Consider the following 12,351-nt stretch of genomic DNA (forward strand, 5'->3'; position numbering starts at 1 on the left):
GCATAATACAAGCTGTCAAATGTGTTAAAAGCTTCTGTGCTGCGAGCGGCAGCGCGGTAAACTGGGGCAAATGCCTGGGCTTTTGGCGCGGTGACTGGCCAGAAAGCCCAGACAGTTTTGCCAGCATGAGTTTTGTTACGACGCCGGTGAAATACTTGGGTGCCTCCCTCGAGTGCTACAAAGACAGTGATTCGCACTGGAGGAGCGAAGTGGATAAACTGCGGGACGGAGTAAATAAGTGGAATAGCTGGAATTGGTCTATGTTTTCTAAAACCACCATTTGCAATATCTTCTTAATGAGTAAAATTTGGTACACCCTACAAGTCCTACATTGTTCAAGGGTAAACATCCAAAGATTTCGCCGTGTGTTCGCAGTGTTCGTGTGGGCATCGTCTTGGGAAAGATCAAGTCGAACCAATTTATTTCTTCGAGAGCGAAATGGAGGACTGGGCTTGTCGCATTTGTTTTTGAGACAGGTAGTCAATCGGTTCTGTTTCTTCCGGGACGTTAGCAACCCATTCCTTCGCACTGTCTGTCAACTTCGCCTGGGGCAACACTTGCCTAACATGGTTGTCTGAACCGGCAGTGTGCCCGGTGGTGTTTATGGTTTTCTTCGCGAAGTTGCGCTTTCCTGTAGGCTTTTGTCAGCGCGGTTTTCACTTGAGTACTTGAGTGAAGTCAAGCGTTAAAAACTGTACAAGGACCTATGTGATGTGTTTCTACGAGTGCTTTTATATAGGTCCCTTTACAATGTAGGCCATGGGCACACTGTACTAAAGCGCGTCAAGGCGATGCTAATACCGCCAGGTGTTAAGAATTTCTTTTTTAAATTACACACCGGTACGCTGACTGTCAAATCATGGATGGCTGAAAAGGGGTTTTATGTTCCTTGGGGCACGCATTGCATAATATGCAGGAAGGATGAGACAATTGAGCATGTATTCCTGGACTGTTGGGATGCTGTCTTTCTTTGGGATGTGCTCCAGCGCACAATCAAAAAGATTTTCCCCTTGATGCTCATGGGATCCGCTATTTGCCAATACAAACCCAGGCAGCACGCCGCCATTGGACCGATCTCGGCCCAACGTCGGCCAATGACGGCAGCAATATTGGCCCCACGTCGGCAAATCACGCTCGCGCTACTTTCGCCCGCATCGGCCCGACGTCGGCTAGCCGCCTTTGGGCCGATGCGGGCTTGCCGGCTTCGGGCCGACGTGGGCTAGCCAGCGTCGGTCCGAGACGGGCCTGCCGTTATTCAGCCGATGATGGCTAGCCGTCATTGGGCCTATGTATGCTAGCCGATGCTGGCGCGGCGTCGGCCCCGCCGACGTCGGGTAGCCGCCGGCGTGACCGTTTACACCCATTATTATGTTTTAGCAGTGGTGGCTTACCGTGCGTTAAGTACAGTAGTACTGTACCGTCGTGGTCGGCTCATAGCTAGTTTATATGGAGACACCGGCGTAGTTGCTCGATGCGTAAAGTAACTCGATCAGGCAGACTGATACATGTGTTATAAACTAACATGGCTGCGTGCCGACCACGGCAGTTCGGTATTACTGTGGTTACTGTACTGTAAATCAGCAGCGCTAAAATAGACTATTCGCGGCCCAACGACATTCATCGACTACCATTGGTGCCATATTCGAAAAATGCTTCCTAATTAGAACGACTGCTCCACTGATCTCTTAGTGTGCGATTAAGACCCACAATTCTGTCGAACCGTGCAAGGCCGAGAACGAAAGTCAATATTGTCTCTAACAAAACTAAATTGATGAAAGGCCTGCTGCACCAACTGTCTGCGAAATTAAGGAGCAACACATTTGCAAGGTGATAAACACAAATTTATTCACAGATATCAACACACGCCAGCAGTTCCGGAATAATTATGCCATAAAGGAATATCTAAACATCTATAGATACCGTAGCCAACATCTAAAACAACCCCACAGCCACCGTATTCCTCAAAAAAAGCAGGACAATCCTAATCGAGAATGGGATCAGGCGCAAAATCATAGGCGTGAGCAGGGTTCCCCTTCAGAGGGGGTGGGGGGGGCGAAGGTTCATCGCCCCCCCCTCCCTATTAAGTCAATGTGTTTGGCAGACCTTGCGCCCACCTCTTCTTAGGTGACTACGTGGGCCGGCCCCCCCCCTGCCCCACTGTGCGCACGCCTATGCGAAGAGTTACAATCTCTTCAACGTTATGCGCGGCACATTCACTATAAATATTGAAAGAACTAAAACGGACAAAAATAGGAATAAGGATTAACGAAGAATACCTTAGCTACTTGCGTTTTGCGGACGATATCGCGCTTTTCAGTAACGACGGTGCCGAATCACGAAAAAAATTCTGGAGATGTAAACGAAGGCAGCATTAAAGTAGGATTAAACACGGACCCGAAGAAAAGAAAGATAATGTTAGGCGGCTTGCCGAAAAAGCGAGAACTAGACTAGAAGATTGTGTACACGCGTGAGCTAATTACGAGCAGAGGAGCACCCCCCCCCCCACGTTTATTAAGTTCACCAAGGAACGGTAGGCATTCGCAACACATGACTGGCAATTAAATTAGCGTTATCCTTTAAGCGGGAATTGCAATTTTTCAGTGATAACTTTAGGGCCAAAAAGATGGATAAACTGCTGCACACGACGCGAGAAGCATTGCGAGCGGTACCACAAGATCCCATGAACTCTACATCTAAACAAGATAGATACGCACGCATTCCTAATCTAAAGGTAAGAGTGTAACAGAGAGGAATCGTGCATAAAAACCACTCACGTGTGCCCGTTGGATCGCTAAAACACGAGCGAATAAAAAATGCATGCGCACCATATCAGAATACACAAAACACGATGGTCAATAGGGAATACGCGAGAAGAAGAGAACAAAAATCTGATGACACGTAACAGTAGTAAACGCGTGGTGGCCTTATATGAGGTGAGCGAGTTCAACATGGACGCAGGGGGCCACTGGTTTCTCGCTGCGGTGATCTCTGCCGAAAACAATGCCGGAATCCTGCCGCGTATCCGTCTCGTGCACGATTTTGACTTTCCACCACACATGTCCACACACCGCACTTCTTGAAGAATTCTGCTGGTCGGAGTGAAAAAAACCTGCTCCCGCAGCTAGGATTGTCCCTCCGTCTGGACGGCTACCCTACCCTGCCTGGTCAAGCGAGTTTCGCGACAATGACGCTGAACGAGGGGAAGGGAGGGAGGGGTGGGGGTAGAGGTTGAAGAAGACGAAAAAAAAATGCGAATTCTCCCTTCTTGAAAGCATGGCTCAGCCTACCACAATGGTGTGCGATCCCCCCAGCATGTCTATGGGCATGCCGTTTGAGAAAGGCGTTCGTCGAATTTTCAATGCATCACTTGTTGCCACATGTCGCTACATGAAAACTTTGCGTACACCACGTTGGAGCCGCATTTCTCATCGTATTTCACGTGCCATAATAATTTTATACGACTGTTTCTGAAAGCACGTGGGAAGCAATCGTTGAGCGAGATTTTTACTTGAAAAAATATGTATGTCACAAAATGGACGGCAACGAAGTGCAAATGCGAACTCACAAACACGTGGCAAACACTTGTTTGTCAGTTCGTTAAAGATGGTCAGCGGGCTAGTTGATTTGTAAACATTCAAACGCCAAAAAACGTGTCTTCACTTCGCCCGGTCTTTTTTGCACCATACCTATTTTCTCAAGTAATGAACCAACTAGCTCAGCAACACGCCTTGCTGAGCTTTTTACTATTTTCATAAAGTAAAATTATGTGACATCACTGAAGCAAATGCGCTTGTTACGCTTGACCCAGACACGCACGTGAGTAAATACGTGTAAACACAGAGATCGGAAACTGTCCGTGTAGTATATGAGCGCTCGCGCCAGACATTCAGCGGCTGAAAGGATATAGCGCTGTAAATATGATGACAGGCTCGATTTATGCACAGAATTAGTATTCACATGAAACTTCTTCCGCTAAAAGCATTCGTGCGGGAATGTTTGGGTGAATTTTGATGCTGGATACATCAGTGAAGTCGGCCGACCAGTGGCAAAAACATTTACAAAACAGAAGTACTTCGAATTTGGCCCATGAAGTTAATGGTATGTGTTATAACGTTTCAACATTTTTGATAGCGTTGAACAACTGGTCAACAAAGTGGCCATCTATTTTCAGTCAGTTTTTCTTCTAAAGACCATCTTTTTTTGTAGAAAAGTAACTGTGCTAGTGATAGTTGTTAGTCATTGTCATAGCAGAAACTAATAAGAGAATGCAAGCTGTTCAGTCGGCGATACTTCGCGCCCCGAGTCGTACGTGCGGCATTAGCACGGTACAATATTTGAACTTTGTTATTTGTGCTAGTACAGCAATCCATGTAGCGGTAGTCTACAGCTTAAGCTACAAATATTCAAGCGCCTAATGCTCTATTGCATTACGATTGTATCCTAGGCGGGCGAGATGCCGTGTTTCTTCGGCGGGCTGAAGGTAGAGCGCAACGTCGAGGTTATTCTCGTCACTGACGGCCGGCAACACGGCGTCCAGCATCGTTGAGGGGCTTCCGTCAACTAGATTGAACGGCGTCATATGTGCGCCATTTCTTACACTGCCGTGTTAACTTCAGGTTATGTGCGGAAGATATTATGGCGTCCCATGTCATGTGTTCGACGTACGTGCAGTACATTGCCAGCATGTCGGCGAGGGCTTCATTTAGCCGATCGGTGAGGCCATTCGCCTTCGGGTGATGTCGGTCGGTGACTTGTGTGGCTCTATTTTGAAGATGGTTTGCGTTAGCTCTGCCGTAAAAGCCGTACCTCTGTCGGTGACGAGGACTTTTGGAGCGCCGCGACGCAGGAGGACGTTCTCAACAGGGCATGTATAACTGTCTGAAGGGAGACAAGAAAGTTCCAACATTGTCGATAACCCATCGGCTCCGCCGATGTCAGCTGAAGCACGGCAGAATGACGGCATGCTCGGCCCAATGTTGCCGTTGAAAGCCATCGGCTAAGCCGATATCGGCGAAAGTACGGCAGAACGGCGGCTAACACGGCCCAATGTTGCCGGTTAAAGCCATCGGCTAAGCCGATATCGGCGGAAGAACAGCAAAACGCCGGCAAACTAGGCCCAATGTTGCCGCTGAAAGAAATCGGCTAAGCCGATGTCGGCGGGAAGACGGCAGAAGGCCGGATAACTCGGCCCAATGTTGCCGGTGAAAGACCAACATCGGCTGAAAGGCGGCAAAATTGGGCCAATTTTGCCGGCAGAAGTCACCGGCTCCGCCGATGTCGGCGCCAGGCTGGCAATGCTGGCCCGAGGTGGGGCCGCGCACAGCCGCCGTAAAACCAATATCGGCCCGAGCTTGTGTGCTGCCTGGGAAGTGACGACGGTACCCCATTCGACATGATAATGCTTATGGCTCTTCATAGCATCTGGAAATCCAGATTGGAAGTCAGTTACGTTGATGTAGATGCACGATCGCCTACCCAGTACTTCATAGAAAGCATGAGGCATTTTGTGGAGGAACAAAAGTTGCAGGAATTTACTGCAGAGTGGTTTCCACGCGTCGAATTATTATCGACGATGAAAACATTTTAACGCATGTGCGGCCACAACATGTGAGCGGTCGTTTTTGAACGAGGGTTTTCATTGTGTTGTGTAAATATCTGTAAATATGTATATTGTTTATGTGGGCCAAAGACAGGCAATAAAGAAAAAAAAAAGCCTCCGTGGCGCGATTGTCTAGCGCGTTCGGCTGTTAACCGGAAGGTTGGAGGTTTGATCCCTCCCGGGGGCGTTGGTCTGTTTCTCTTTTTTTGCTTCTTTTTAATAATAGCTTTTGAAGAGTGTGCTCAACATGCCGACCGCGTATGCGGCAGCCGCCTCCGTGGCGCAATTGGCTAGCGCGTTCGGCTGTTAACCGGAAGGTTTGAGGTTCGATCCCTCCCGGGGGGCGTCCTTCTGTTTCTCTTTTTTTTTTGCTTCTTTTTAATAATAGCTTTTGAAGAGCGTGCTCAAGATGCCGAACGCGTATGCGACAGCCGCCTCCGTGGCGCGGTCTGTGACCGTGGCGCAGTGCATTCCACTTCCGGCCGCGGCAAGGGAACCCGAAGATGCGCCTACCACGGTAAGGGAACCCGAAGATGCGCCTGCCCGAGCCGCCGTGGCCACGTCGGCGAGGAAGGCTAGCACATCAGAGCCTGTGTCTCAGGCTAGTGTCAGTCAACCCGCTGATGAGTGCATGGAGACTACCGAAGGATCAGCTAGCGCGGCGGCCGGGAAACGGCCGCATGTGCAGACCACGAGCAGCGAGCCGCAGCTGGACGATGGCAGTGGGGACGAGCCACCGACTAAAGCGCCAGGTGTGAGGCGCTTTCCCTTCTAACCACGGCCGAACATTCCGGGTGAGCCACGACGGTCGGCGGCAAACCCGCCTCCGTAGTGGCAGCGGCTAACGGGGAAGGGATTGGGAGCGGGAGGGGGGCTGGTGGTGTTTTTCTATATATGTGTACCATGGCGAAGCCAAAGCGCTGTTTTTGCCAAGCGTGTCGCATTCAAAGAGGCTTTCTATTACTTTGTTTCCTGGCCATGTTTGACCTTAATGTTTCACCGATATGGCTATGAATTGTGAAACTGGGCTACGGGTGGCAACCCTAAACGTTCGAGGGCTTGGCGCAAGAAGGCGACAGTGTCAAGTGAGCCGCCTACTACTTGATCACGACTTGCACTTAGTTGCAGTCCAGGAAACGAAAATAGAGAGCCAGGAAGCGACAGACCGGATGGCGTCTGTTTTTCGCCCTCACTTTTATGTATGTGTTTGCCACGCGGTTGGAAGTTCGGGTGGTTGCGCCCTTTTCGTATGTACAGCGGTGAGCATTCTTAGGGTGAACACAGGAGCGCGTGGCCGACGGCACTGTCAGCGCTGCGTAACGGTAATCGCTTGAAACATTGCACATGCGCATCATGCGTTCTACGAAATAATCTTTTCATCGCGCGCACGCAAGCGTATCCACGACAAGCGTCTTCATGACGTAGTGGGCGCGGTGGAAAGAGTGTATCGAAAAACACATGCTGCGCATGTGCAATGTTTCCAACGATGGCTATTGCGCGGCGCTGACAGTGCCGTCAGCCACGCGCTCGCGTGTTCACCCTAACAGTGCTCACCGCTGTACGTAGCAACTTAGGCATATGTGTACAAACAGTTGTATCGTGCGAAAGTGGACGTCTCTTGGTCGTAGATTTCAGCCTTTCCGGTTTGTGTTACCGCGCTGTCTGTGCGTATGCACCAAACGTGGAAACAGAGCGCAAAATATTTTTCGAATGCTTCAAATCTGCGAGAAAATGGTATTGCTCTGAGGTGACTTCAACTGTGTCTGTGCGGCCGAAGATCGCTCTAAGAAATCTCGAGTTAGCGATAAGAGTGCCGAGTTGCTATCCGCACGACAATGGCTTGGAAGACGTTGGCAGTGTTTATTCCAGTGGCATTCGCCCAACCTACACTCATTTCCAACGTGACAGCCACGCAAGACTGGAGAGAGTTTATGTATCAGCAGAACTTCTCCCTTTGTGCACAGCGTACGATGTTAAACCTGTTTCTTTCAGCGACCACTGTTTAGTTATGGCCGGGTTAGGAAAAAGGCAGGTTAAAAGCCGCTTAAATTGGAACCTGTGGAAGTTTAATGTTAAGCTACTCGATGACGAGCATTTCGTAAGCTTAGTAGCAGAAAAATTGGAGAAGCTACTCGATGCGCCGTCAACCAGTTTGGCAGCTGAATGGGAAGAATTTAAACAGGGAGTTAAAATAACGGCTATGGAGAGAAGTAGCGCCCTGAAGTATGAACAGAACCAAACTGAGCGAATGCTACGAGAGCAGCTCGAATTTTTTAGTAATATGGAAAACAACCAGCCCGGTACATTTAGCAAGGAATTAAGAGACGTGAAATGTCAGATGGAGGAAATCGACCATGCAAAATATAAAGCAGCGATCATACGTGCGAGAGCCGATAAAATATGGGTTGGGGAAAGGCCAACGAAACGGGCCTTATCTGACGAAAAAAGATACGCGTGCCAGAAAGAAATCCGTCAGATAGCTAACGGCGACGAAATCACATCTGATAGCAAGGTCATCAAGCGCGTGATAGCCGAGCATTTTAATAACCTGCTAGGCCACCAACCAGACCCCTTAGATGGCTTCCAGGAGGAATTCCTTCGATTTATGCCGAAGCTGGACGATCACGTTAAGGCACGCCTCGAATGGCCGATCACTACACGTGAAATCGAAGACGCTATCGACGAGTTGACTCTGGGGAAAGCACCTGGGCCCGATGGCCTCGGTGCAGCTTTTTATAAAACTTTTAAGAGCATGGTCGCTCAGATGCTGCTGAGAGTTTTCGTCGAAGCATATGACTTGAAACGGGTACCATTGTCGTTCACAACGTCGCACGTTGTGCTCATCCCAAAAAGTGATGACCCAGCAAAACTTCTGTCTGCAGCACCTTACCGTCCAATTAGCCTCACAAACGTCGACTACAAAATATTTATGAAGGTACTAGCAAAAAAGGCTCCAAGGGGTTATAACGACGTTGGTGGGTTCCCACCAGACATGCGGGATCAAAGGTCGCAGTATCGCGACGAACGTACACGTTGCGCGAAGTGTGCTCGAATGCTGTGACGCGCTGGGTGAGCACGTGGCGATGATGCAGTATGATCTGGCGAAAGCATTCGACCGCGTCTCACACCAGATCCTCTTCAGCTTATTAGAACATTCTAATGTTGGCCATGTCATACTTGAGGGCGTTAGGATGGCGTATAGTAACTGCACTACACGCATTATAGTTAATGGCGAGCTAACTGACAGCCTGCGCGTACGCTCATCAGTGAGGCAAGGATGCCCTTTGTTGCCCTTGTTGTTTGCAGTGTACCTCGAACCGCTCTGTCTGTCCATCACTCACAACGAACTTATTACAGGATTTAGGCTACAGACGGCACATGTAAAAAATACTAGCCTACGCAGATGATATCGCCGTCTTCTGCTCAGAAAAGAAGAGTATTAAATATACCACGACCATTGTTGAAAGGTTCTGCGAATGCACTGGTGCCCAGATCAACTGGGACAAGAGTTATGGATTTTGGCATGGCGACTGGGACGCAACGCCGGAGCACTTCTCCCGACTGCGCTGGTCAGCAGTTCCAACGCAATACCTCGGCGTGCCACTCGGTAGTTACCGCGACCCTGATGCGTACTGGTCTGACCAAGTGCGAAGTGCAAGAGAAAAGGCTACAGCATGGCAAGGCAGGCAACTGTCCATATTTTCACGGGCCACTGTCTGTAACCTGTTTCTTATCTCAAAGTTCTGGTATGTGATGAATGTGCTATGCGCATCACGAGTGAATATTCAGAGAATTCACCGGGTTTTCGCCGTGTTCATTTGGGCGTCCACCTGGGAGCGGACCAGTCGTATGAATTTGTTTCGCCCAGTCAAGCTTGGTGGGCTCGGTTTAGCTCATTTGTTTTTGCGACAACTTGTATCGCGTTTCATTTTCCTACGTGACCAAAATGACCCTTTTCTCCACACTGTCATGCAAGTGAGGCTATAGAGACTCATACCTGAATTTATTGTGGCGTCATGTGAAAACATATGTAGGCCTGTAATCGGGTATCTGCGGGAGGTGATTGCTTCGTATAGGATGCTGAGTGCTCGATTCACACATGAGTACCTGGGCACCGTTGACAAGAAAAAAATTGTATATGGATGTTGTTGAAAGCGTTCTACCAGTGCCTTTGTACCGTTTTCCACACCTTGGAGGCCCAGGACAGGACGTTTTGAAAAGAGTAAAGAAAATGCCGGTACTACCATCAGTTAAAACCTTCTTCTTTCAATTGCACACAAACACGCTTCCTGTTAAAACTTGGCTTAGCGATAAAGGCTTCTTAATACCCTGGACAACCAATTGCTATTTATGTAAAAAACCGGAGACAATACAACATGTTTTCCTGGACTGTTGGGATCCCATTTTCTAGTGGGATGTGCTACAGCGCACATTAAAGAAAGAGTTGCCCCTCAGCCCGTATGGAATACGCTTCTTGCCGGTAGACGCATCAGAGGGCATTTCTTATGATTTATTTATGCTCCTGGGCCTCCACGCCTTGTGGAGAACGAAAACGGAATTTGAACATGTTCACCAGGTTGTTCGTCCTGTTCGTGATCACTTTATTAAAAGCGTGGTGCGTTTGAGAGAGGTGCTTCGCACGCTCCCTGGCACACCAGTGTGGATTTCTGTGCTCGATGAGTTAATCTGCATGAAACAATTTTAATCTCGTCTTGGCCAAAGCGCGGCCGACGCGTTTTATGTATGTAACCAGTGACTTCAAATGTGTAAGTCGGGAATAAAAAAAAAAAGCCTCCGTGGCGCAATGGGCTAGCGCGTTCGGCTGTTAACCGGAAGGTTGGAGGCTCGATCCCTCCCGGGGCGTCCTTCTGTTTCTCTTTTTTTTGCTTCTTTTTAATAATAGCTTTTGAAGAGTGTGCTCAAGTTGCCGAACGCGTATGCGACAGCTGCCTCTGTGGCGCAATATTCTACTTCCGGCAGCCGAGCTGTTCGGACGGGTGAATCATGGGCTCCGATGGAGCAGCTTTTGCGGCACCAAGCCGCGGTAACAGGCTTATCGATGATAACGAGGAAGCAAGTTATCAGTTTATTTTGCCACCTTTGCCGAAGGGACATGTCGTAAAGAACACTGTGTTTTTGCATGGCGACTTGCGAGCAAGGCCCTACAGGGTCGAAGATTTCCGCGACGCGCTCGACTCGACTGGATTGTTGCCGGAGGTCGTGGCCCTTGGGGCATACCAGATCAACCACGTGTGGGCGGTCACCTTTTCGAGCGACGACGCGGTAAAGAAATTGCTGGCATTCAAGGAGCTCAACGTGAAGGGGCGTCGTTGCGTCGTCGTTGACCCTCAAGACCAGCAGGTACGTCTCCGCCTTCATTGGCTCCTGTATTGGGTGGCGGACGAAGATGTAAAGACAGCGCTGGCAGCCTTCGGCAAAGTGATTGAAGTGACGCGAGAACGTTGGCGCGTCAGAGGCGTCGGTGACAAGGATTCAACGTCACGGACAGTACTCTTGAAACTGAAGAGCGGATTGAAGGTCGACGACCTGCCGCACCAAATCCGAGTTGCAGGTGAACTGGCCCTTGTTGTGGCTCCTGGGCGCCCTATGCAGTGCCTGCGGTGCAAGGCAGACGGCCACGTCCAGCGCGAGTGCAAGGTGCCGCGATGTTCACGATGTCGAATCTTTGGGCACTCCGAAGACCAGTGCGTACGCACCTACGCCGCAGCCGTGGGGCCACCAGCGAGTGAAATACACATGGAGATGAGGATGGATGCTGCTGAAGCCGAGGATGCCGCCAAGGGGGCCGGAGTCCAGGAGACCGCCAGCGACGCGGCGGAGACATCGAAGAAAGAGGGAGGTGCGGAAGGTGAACCTGTAACCTCCGAAAAGAAAGACCAGGCGACACTGAGTCGTGCAGAAGAAAGGGAGAAAGACAGCAAGAACCGCCCTGTAGTCGACGATGTCACGTACGCAGCAGAGGGAGGGAACCCGTCCCAGAGCAGCGACGATATGGATACAAGCGGCCACGCTTCTTCCAAAAGGCCGCTGGACACTACCGACGAGAAACCTACTGAGAGCCACGCCGACGGGCCGCCTGCAAAGACAACTGTGACGAGAAGGACCAGCATCAGGCCCCGCCCAAACATCCCGCGAGATAGAAAGGGTGGCGACAAGCCACAACAGACTACGGACCACGCCAGACCAACGGATGGTCCCGGAGACGTCTAGCCACAGGCTAGACGTGGTGGTGAGCACCGAGCTCCGGGCCTCTTTCTCTGTCCCGTCCTAGCAATGGCAACCTACCCGACGCTTAGCTTAGGCACGCTAAACGTGAGAGGTCTGGCCGCCAAGCGTAAACAAAGTCAAGTGCACAGGATGATGGTGGACCAAGACCTCGATATTTTAGCCGTGCAGGAGACAAAGGTCGAAGGGGAGGAGGAGACCCGGGGCATGTTGCTAAGGTTTACGTCGATGTACTACGCGGTAGTGAGCCACGCTAAAGGAACATCAGCGGGCGTTATTTTATTTATGAGGAAAATGCCCGGGCTATCAATCGAAAATTATTATTCGTGTCCTTCGGGCAGACTAGTGTACATTGACTTTACTGTTTGTGACGTTATGTGGCGAGTTTTGTGTGTATATGCACCGAACAGTTGTGATGAACGCACTCAGTTTTTTTCCTTTCTAAAGACGCACATCTGCATGCAGAGAAAAGTTATTATTCTAGATTTTAACTGTGTACTCAGAGA

This window comes from Rhipicephalus sanguineus, chromosome 1, assembly GCF_013339695.2.
Source record: "Rhipicephalus sanguineus isolate Rsan-2018 chromosome 1, BIME_Rsan_1.4, whole genome shotgun sequence".
Lineage (NCBI taxonomy): Eukaryota > Metazoa > Arthropoda > Arachnida > Ixodida > Ixodidae > Rhipicephalus > Rhipicephalus sanguineus.